Here is an 8,907-nt window from a genome sequence, read left to right on the forward strand (position 1 = left end):
TCTGTGTTTTCTTCTGCTTTTGGTAGAACTGGACTAAAGACCTGTCTTTAACTTTTACATTTGTTAGTGAGAACATGAAATGAACAATTATGATGGAAAAACCAGAAACGAATAGAAAGATTTCTTTCTTCTGTTATTCGTTCTTTTTTTTTCTTTTTGTCTTTTAAATGTTTGTGACTTTGAGAGTTTGGAGAACCTGAAAAATCTGTATTTATTTTTTATGCTTAGGGGTATTTAAAGATAAATAAAAAATGACTAAACCAAACACAAACAACTAACAGGACATGTGCATTCTAGATTTATTATTCACTACTATATTTCTTGGAAACTTTCTCGTGTCATTTTTAAAGTAAAATCTGAGTCACTGTCCAAATACATCTTTTTACTTTTTTGGGTCTCTCTCTTTTTAAAAAAATCATTTCTATTTCTAAGCATAATGCTTTTGAAACCTGCTAGTGAGAATGATGCATGATGGTTAGATTCTTTCTACCCTTTATTTCTGTCATTTGAAGTCCTGCCATTAATTAATTCTTCAATCTTAAATATGATCAACCTATCTCTAATAATCGGCTATGTACCACAGGCCTTCAAGCTGGCTGTAGTTAAACCTTTACTTAAAAAGCCATCTCTAGACCCAGCAGTCTTAGCTAATTATAGGCCAATCTCCAACCTTCCTTTCATATCAAAAATCTTTGAAAGAGTAGTTGTCAAACAGCTAACAGATCATCTGCAGAGGAATGGCTTATTTGAAGAGTTTCAGTCAGGTTTCAGAGCTCATCACAGCACAGAAACAGCTTTAGTGAAGGTTACAAATGATCTTCTTATGGCCTCTGACAGTGGACTCATCTCTGTGCTTGTCCTGCTAGACCTCAGTGCTGCGTTTGATACTGTTGACCATAATATCCTATTAGAGCGATTAGAACATGCTGTAGGTATTACAGGTACTGCACTGCAGTGGTTTGTATCATATCTATCTAATAGACTCCAATTTGTTCATGTAAATGGAGAGTCCTCTTCACCCACTAAGGTCAGTTATGGTGTTCCACAGGGTTCAGTGCTAGGACCAATTCTATTTACATTATACATGCTTCCCATAGGCAGCATCATTAGAAGACAAAGCATAAATTCTCACTGCTATGCAGATGACACGCAGCTCTATCTATCCATGAAGCCAGGTAACACACACCAATTAGTTAAACTGCAGGAATGTCTTAAAGACATAAAGACCTGGATGGCCGCTAACTTTCTCCTTCTTAATCCAGATAAAACTGAGGTTATTGTACTCAGCCCTGAAAATCTTAGAAATATGGTATCTAAGCAGATTCTTACTCTGGATGGCATTACCTTGGCCTCCAGTAATGCTGTGAGGAACCTTGGAGTCATTTTTGACCAGGACATGTCCTTCAACGCACATATTAAACAAATATGTAAGACTGCTTTCTTCCATTTGCGCAACATCTCTAAAGTTAGAAATATCCTGTCTCAGAGTGATGCTGAAAAACTAGTTCATGCATTTATTACTTCCAGGCTGGACTACTGTAATTCACTATTATCAGGATGTCCTAAAAACTCGCTGAAAAGCCTTCAGCTAATCCAAAATGCTGCAGCAAGAGTCCTGACAGGGACTAGAAAGAGAGAGCATATTTCTCCTGTTTTGGCTTCCCTTCATTGGCTTCCTGTTAAATCCAGAATTGAATTCAAAATCCTGCTCCTCACATACAAGGTCTTAAATAATCAGGCCCCATCTTATCTTAATGACCTTGTAGTACCATATCACCCTATTAGAGCACTTCGCTCTCGCTCTGCAGGCCTACTTGCTGTTCCTGAGTATTTAAAAGTAGAATGGGAGGCAGAGCCTTCAGTTTTCAGGCCCCTCTTCTGTGGAACCAGCTTCCAGTTTGGATTCAGGAGACTTTCTCTACTTTCAAGATTAGGCTTAAAACTTTCCTTTTTGCTAAATAATAATAATGATGTATACTTCATTAATTCCCGTGGGGAAATTACTTATTTTTCTCTGCATTGGACCCATTCACTCAGTGAAGCAGTGGGGAAGCAGGCGCCCAGGGAGCAGTGAGTAGGGACGGTTCCTTGCTCAGGGGTACCTCAGGGTAGCCGTTCAGTGGATTCAAACCCCCGACCTTCCAATCATGGGGCAACCACTCTACCTACTGAGCTATCTCTGCCTAAAGTATATAGTTAGGGCTGGACCAGGTGACCCTGAATCCTCCCTTAGTTACGCTGCAATAGACGTAGGCTGCCGGGGATTCCCATGATGCATTGAGTTTTTCCTTTACAGTCACCTTTCTCACTCACTATGTGTTAATAGACCTCTCTGCATTGAATCATATCTGTTATTAATCTCTGTCTCTCTTCCACAGCATGTCTTTATCCTGTTTTCCTTCTCTCACCCCAACCGGTTGCAGCAGATGGCCCGCCCTCCCTGAGCCTGGTTCTGCTGGAGGTTTCTTCCTGTTAAAAGGGAGTTTTTCCTTCCCACTGTCACCAAAGTGCTTGCTCATAGGGGGTCATATGATTGTTGGGTTTTTCTCTGTATCTATTATTGTAGGATCTACTGTACAATATAAAGCGCCTTGCGGGGACTTTTGTTGTGATTTGGTGCTATATAAATAAAATTGAATTGAATTGAATTCATTTGCTCAGTAAAATCACTTGGAGATCACATAAAGCATTAAATCGCTGACTGCCCAAAGAGAGGATGCTGCTCACTTCAAATTTAACAAGCTATTATTTGCTGTATTCTCACAAAAGCTCAACATCAGACATCCCTGCAGAGATCTTTCTGAGACATAGATGAAAGTGTTTGGACGTGTCCTGACAGTGGACTCATCTCTGTGCTTGTCCAAAAGACCTCTATTAAAGCACGCTGTAGGTATTACAGGTACTGCACTGCAGTGGTTTGTATCACATCTATCTAATAGACTCCAGTTTGTTCATGTAAATGGGGAGTCCTCTTCAAATCCAGGTGTATCCACAATGCACAACCAGAAAAAGTGGATTGACAAACTTAAGCCACTGATAATAAAACACAGACGTGCCCATAAAATAAAGATGTGCTACAGAGTCCAGTGTAATTGGAAAGTGGGCAGACAGAGACAATAACAAACTGCAGCCTACAGCTAACTCAACCTAGTTTGAGTTTACATAGGTCAGAGTTACAGCCTGTAAGGTCAGCAGGAAAACACCAGCTCCCGCTCCTTTTAGGGTCAGAGGTCACAGCAACCCACGTGCACTCGTTTGGGGTTTTTTTGCACTCGTTTTCATATCTTAGGACATCTCGTTGACATAATGCTAACTGTAATCCTGACACTAAAACCATATTTTGAGCCTCAAAAATAGCTTAAAACTCGTGGGGACAGACAGTTTGTCCCCGTTACTGACTGGTCCCCACAAGTATGGTAGCATGAAAATATACTGTTCCTGCGGCTCAGCACACGAGGATGCTCCGGCGTAGCTGATGGAACTCCTTCCGCGGAGCGGCACGGTGAGGCTTCAGAGTGCGCGTGGAAGTGGATGAACTGCTGAGTCTTGTCCCGTGGAGGTGGCTCTTCTATGTTGTGCCATGCGCTTGTGAAGTGGCTGTTTGGTCTCTCCGATGTAGAGGTCTAGGCATTCCTCGCTGCACTCTACAGCATACACCACGTTGTTAATTTTGTGTTTAGGAGTTCGATTGTGTAATTACATAATAACGCTGAATGTTGAAAAATGCGAGCTTTCCCAGAGCAAGGTCGTTTTCTTGGGTCACATCATAGTGGATACAGGATACAGCCCAGACCTGAAGAAAACAGAGTCAATTACAGAATTGATGGAGCTAACTAATGTGTCAGAGTTGTGCAGTTTTCTGGGCATGGTGAATCAAGTGGGCAAGTTCATCCCCCATTTAGCTGAAAAAGACAAAGCCCTGTGAGATCTTCTCTTCAAAAAGAATCCATGGTACTGGGGAGTGGACCAAGCGAGAGCTTTCAAAACATTAACAGATGCCCTGACCTCACCTCCAGTGCTTGCAATGTATGACCCCAATAGAGACATTACGTATCAGCAGATGCTTCATCCTATGGTGTCGGAGGTGTTCTTTTGCAGCTGTGGGAAGAAGGATGGCAACCAGTGGCGTAATCATCAAGGTCCTTTCCTCTTACTGAACAATGATACGCACAAGTGGAAAAACAGGTACTAGTGTCTACATGGGCGTGTGAGCGATTTCCTGATTTCCTGATCGGTAAACATTTCTGTCTTGAAACGGACCACAAACCTTTCATTTCCTTACTGGGAGGACGAGCTTTGGATCTCTTGCCACCCAGGATCCAGCGATTGAGAAACTCATGCGTTACTCGTACAATGTGCAGTACGCCCCAGGAAAATCACTCTGGACAGCAGATACTTTGTTCCGCTCGCCTCTGAAAAAAAACAATGAACATGTCAGACAAAGAGCTGACGGAAAGCACAGACATGTATGTGAACAGTATTGTAGCAAACATAGAATAGAATAGAATAGAATAGAATAGAATAGAATAGCTTTTTATTGTCACTGTTACAAGAACAGTGAAAGGCAGTTTGGCATCTCTCCATGTGTGTGAAGTACACAATAGCGTAAGTATTTACACAATGACAAATTTACATTTACACAAGAAAGATATGTACAAGTTATACATACACCTGCAAACATACACGCACATACATACATATATGTATATATACATATCTGCATCCGTACATGCATACACACACATATTTCCACATACACGCTTACATCTATATACATACACATACATGCCATCTAACTAGCAGGTGCATTCAGAGGTGCAGTGTGATCAGTGATATTGCACATTGAGTGGGGGGGGTGCTGTTGGAACTATACTAAATAATGTTATAATAAATACAGTTTAAAGTGGTAAGGGTGTTGTTTGCATTGAAGTATAAACAGAAATACGATTTATAAATAAGGTGTAATGTCCATGAGTGTTGGCAGTGCAGTTATCCTCCAATCAGGGTGGAGGTAGGGCATGTTTGACAGCCTGTGGGTAAAAACTTCTGTTGAGTCTGTTTGTCTTCGACCTGATGGACCTGTAGCGTTTACCAGAGGGAAGGGGGGAAAAAAGTGAGTGTCCAGGGTGCGAGGGGTCTTTAATGATGATGCTGGCTTTCTGCTGAAGTCTGCCAGTATAGATGTCTCTGAGGGGAGTTAGTGAAGTGCCGATTGCCCGCTCTGCTGCCCTCACCACCCGCTGCAGTTTCCTCTTGTCCTCCGCAGTGCAGCAGTTGAACCAGAGTGTGCAGCAGTAAGTCAGAAGGCTCTCAATGGTGGAGCGGTAGAAGTTTACTAGCAGTCTTTGGGGTAATTGGGCCTGACGTAGTTTCCTGAGGAAGTACAGCCTTTGTTGTGCTTTCCCTACCTGGTGGGAGATGTTTGTGGACCAGGTAAGGTCGGCCGAGATGTGGACTCCGAGGAACTTAAAGCTTTCTACCCTTTCTGCCTCCTCCCCATCAATGTAGAGGGTAGAGTGCTCAGATCGCTTTGTTCTTCTGAAGTCGATTACCATCTCCTTGGTCTTGGCTGTGTTCAGATGCAGGTTGTTGTCGTCACACCATTGCTTCAGATGCTGAACCTCCTCTCTGTAGGCTGAATCATCGTTGTTGTTGATCAGTCCTATGACAGTGGTGTCATCAGCAAATTTTATAATGGTGTTACTGGTGTGGATTGGTGAACAGTCATGGGTGAAAAGTGAGTATAAGAGGGGACTGAGGACACACCCCTGTGGGACACCCACATTCAGAATGAGGGTGGAGGAGGTGTGCTCTCCCATTCTTACGTTCTGGGGTCTGTTGCTCAGGAAGTCCAGTATCCAGCTGCACAGTGAGCTGCTGGGTCCTAAGTTGCTTAGTTTATTAACCAGTTTGTGGGGTTGAACTGTATTGAAGGCAGAGCTGAAGTCCACAAATAGCATTCTCACATAGGTGTTACTACAGTCCAGGTGTGTGAGGGCTGTGTGAAGAGCTGTTATTATGGCATCCTCTGTCGACCTGTTTGCCCTGTATGCAAACTGGTGTGGATCGAGGTTTGCAGGGATGGCAGCTTTAATGTGTGACATGATGAGCTGTTTGAAACATTTGGCAATTATGGGTGTTAAAGCAACTGGACGATAGTCATTCAAGCAGCTCACTGTGTTCTTCTTGGGCACTGGAACGATGGTGGCTGACTTAAGGCAGGATGGTACTACAGACTGTAGCAGTGAGAGGTTGAAGATGGTGGTGAAAACCTCTGCTAGTTGGTCTGCACATGCTTTAAGCACTCTACCGGCTACACCGTCAGGACCAGCTGCTTTCCTCGCGTTGACTCTGCGCAGTGTGGCTCTGACCTGGTGCTGCTCCAGCTGGATGGGAGCATCGTCCCTCTCTGTAATGGCAGGATGGGTGATGGTGTCCCTATTTTCTTGGTCAAAGCGGGTGAAGAAATGGTTTAGGGTGTCAGGTAAGGTGATGTCTGGGGAGTTGGTTTGTGTGCAACTGTCTTTGTAGCCAGTGAGTGTCTTGATCCCCTGCCACATGTTTCTGGAGTTCTTTGTGTTAAAGTGTTCCTCGATGCGCTGTTTGTATTTGCGCTTGGCTTCTTTTATGCCTTTAACCAGAGATTGGCGTGCCTCTTTGTAGACTTGTTGGTCTCCTGATTTGAAGGCGCTGTCACGTGCTCTTAGTAGGGCTCTCACCTCACTGTTGAGCCATGGCTTCTGGTTCGGGAACACTTTAACAGTCTTTGTTGTTGTTACACTCTCAGTACAGAAGCTGATGTATGAGAGTACGGCAGATGTGTGGCCCTCCAAGTCTGATCCTTCTGCAAATACACTCCAATTCGTGTTATCAAAACAGTCTTGTAGGGCCGTGGTGGCTTCCGCGGTCCACACTCTTACTGATTTTTCAGATGGTTTTTGTCTTTGAATTAGAGGTTTATAAGCAGGGATCAGGGACAGAGAGAGATGATCAGAGAGTCCGAGATGAGGCAGGGGGGTGGCCTTGTAAGCATCTGGGATGTTGGTGTAGACCTGGTCTAGTGTGTTGTTTTCCCTCGTCGGAAAGCTCACGTTTTTAAAGAATCCAGGCAGGACAGATTTCAGGTTTGCGTGGTTAAAATCTCCTGCCACGATCACAGCGCAGTCCGGGTGCGTTGTTAGCTGTTTATTAATGGAGCGCTGGAGTAGCTCCATGGCTGACTTAGCATTAGCTTGCGGCGGCACATAAACTGCTATTATTGTGATCGCTGTGAGCTCTCTCGGCAAGTAGAAGGGTCTACACTGAACCATCATGTATTCTATGTCTGGGCAGCAGTGAACGACTTTAACTGTGTTGTTGGTGCACCAGTTATTGTTTACAACATGCCTGTCAGTTCATCATACATGCAAACACTGAAGGAACAACTGAAAAGCGACAGTGTGCGTGCTCGTGTCATCGACATGTGCACCCAAGATTGACCAGAACATGCACAACAAGCTGGAGCCTACACTGCTGGCGCACTGCTCACTCAAAAGGAAAGAGAGAAGAGGATGACGAACATGACAAACTTCAACAGACACCACCACGCAAAACCTTTATGCAGCCTGTCCCCAGGAGAGCAAGTTTGGGTGACTGATGTCAAAACTCCAGGCACTGTTATCCAAAATCACTCTACATCCTGAGGAAACACAGTGGAGCTACCACAAAGGGACTGTGAGGCGTAATCGCATGCATTTGATTCCGGTATGTTCACCATGTGCCTGTGTTGCAGAAACCACAAACACCCAGTGTAATCCCTGCTACACCTGTTAACACTGATGTTGTCAGAACCAAGTCAGGGAGGGCAATAGTTAAACCTAAAAAGTTAGATCTGTGAGAGAGAAAAAAGTTGTTATATAACTGTGTGGTTTTGTAGAGCACAATAAAACAAATCAAAAGAGTTGTCCCAAAAAAAGAGAGAAAAGGAAAAAAGGAAATAAAAACAAAAGGTTAAAAATGTAATGCAGTTTGTTTGCCAGATGTTTCTGTATGGCTTTAAAAAAAAAAAAAAGTCAAAAGGTCCAGTCAAAAGTTCTGTCCGGAGAAAAGAAATATTCTTTTTTGTTTAAAAGGGGAGATGTGGTGTATTCATAATTGTCCCTGGTACATTTGTTGTATGTGTTTATTGTTCAATTGTGCAATTACATGTTACGCACTGGCAATGCATGCTGGGAGGCGGTAATAAAGTAGGTAAAGAGTTGGTCTTAACGCACAAAGTTGTCCCACGTACTTATTCAGATTCAGAGTAAGATTCACACATTTTGTATTGATGGTACTGCTGTGTTTGTTGCTTATTAATATTGCTGTAGATCAGGGGTGTCCAAACTGCGGCCCGCGGTCCATTTTTAATTGGCCCGCAAGTAATTTTATAAATAGAATAGAAAATGGCCTGCACTTCAACTTTTGCTTGAGTGTATTGCACTTCTTAGTTTTAACACCAGGGGAAGCTACTGTTGATCAAGGCAGTTGCTCCACCAAAAAGGACAATCACAGAAGAAATTTACCCCAAGTTACCAAACATGGCAAAACCAAAGAAGCGAAAGGTAGAAAGTGAATGCAGAAAATTTCAGACACGGTGGGAGAGTGAAAGTCAAAGAATTCAAAGGGAAGTGTGTCTGTTTGATCTGTACTGAAACTGTGGCAGTTATGAACGAGTATAATGTACGACTTCATTATGAAACCAAACATCAGGCCTATGCATCCTACACTGGTGCTGAGCGAGAGCAGAAATTAAAGCAAAGGGTAGCTCTCCTGCAGGGTCAGCAGCAGTATTTGTTTCGTGTCCAGCAAAAGGCTCCAATAGCAGCTATGAGGTTGCCCAAGTCATCGCGAGACATGGCAAGCCTTTTTCAGATGGAGACCTCATAA

This window comes from Oreochromis niloticus, linkage group LG3 (genome assembly GCF_001858045.2).
Source record: "Oreochromis niloticus isolate F11D_XX linkage group LG3, O_niloticus_UMD_NMBU, whole genome shotgun sequence".
NCBI lineage: Eukaryota > Metazoa > Chordata > Actinopteri > Cichliformes > Cichlidae > Oreochromis > Oreochromis niloticus.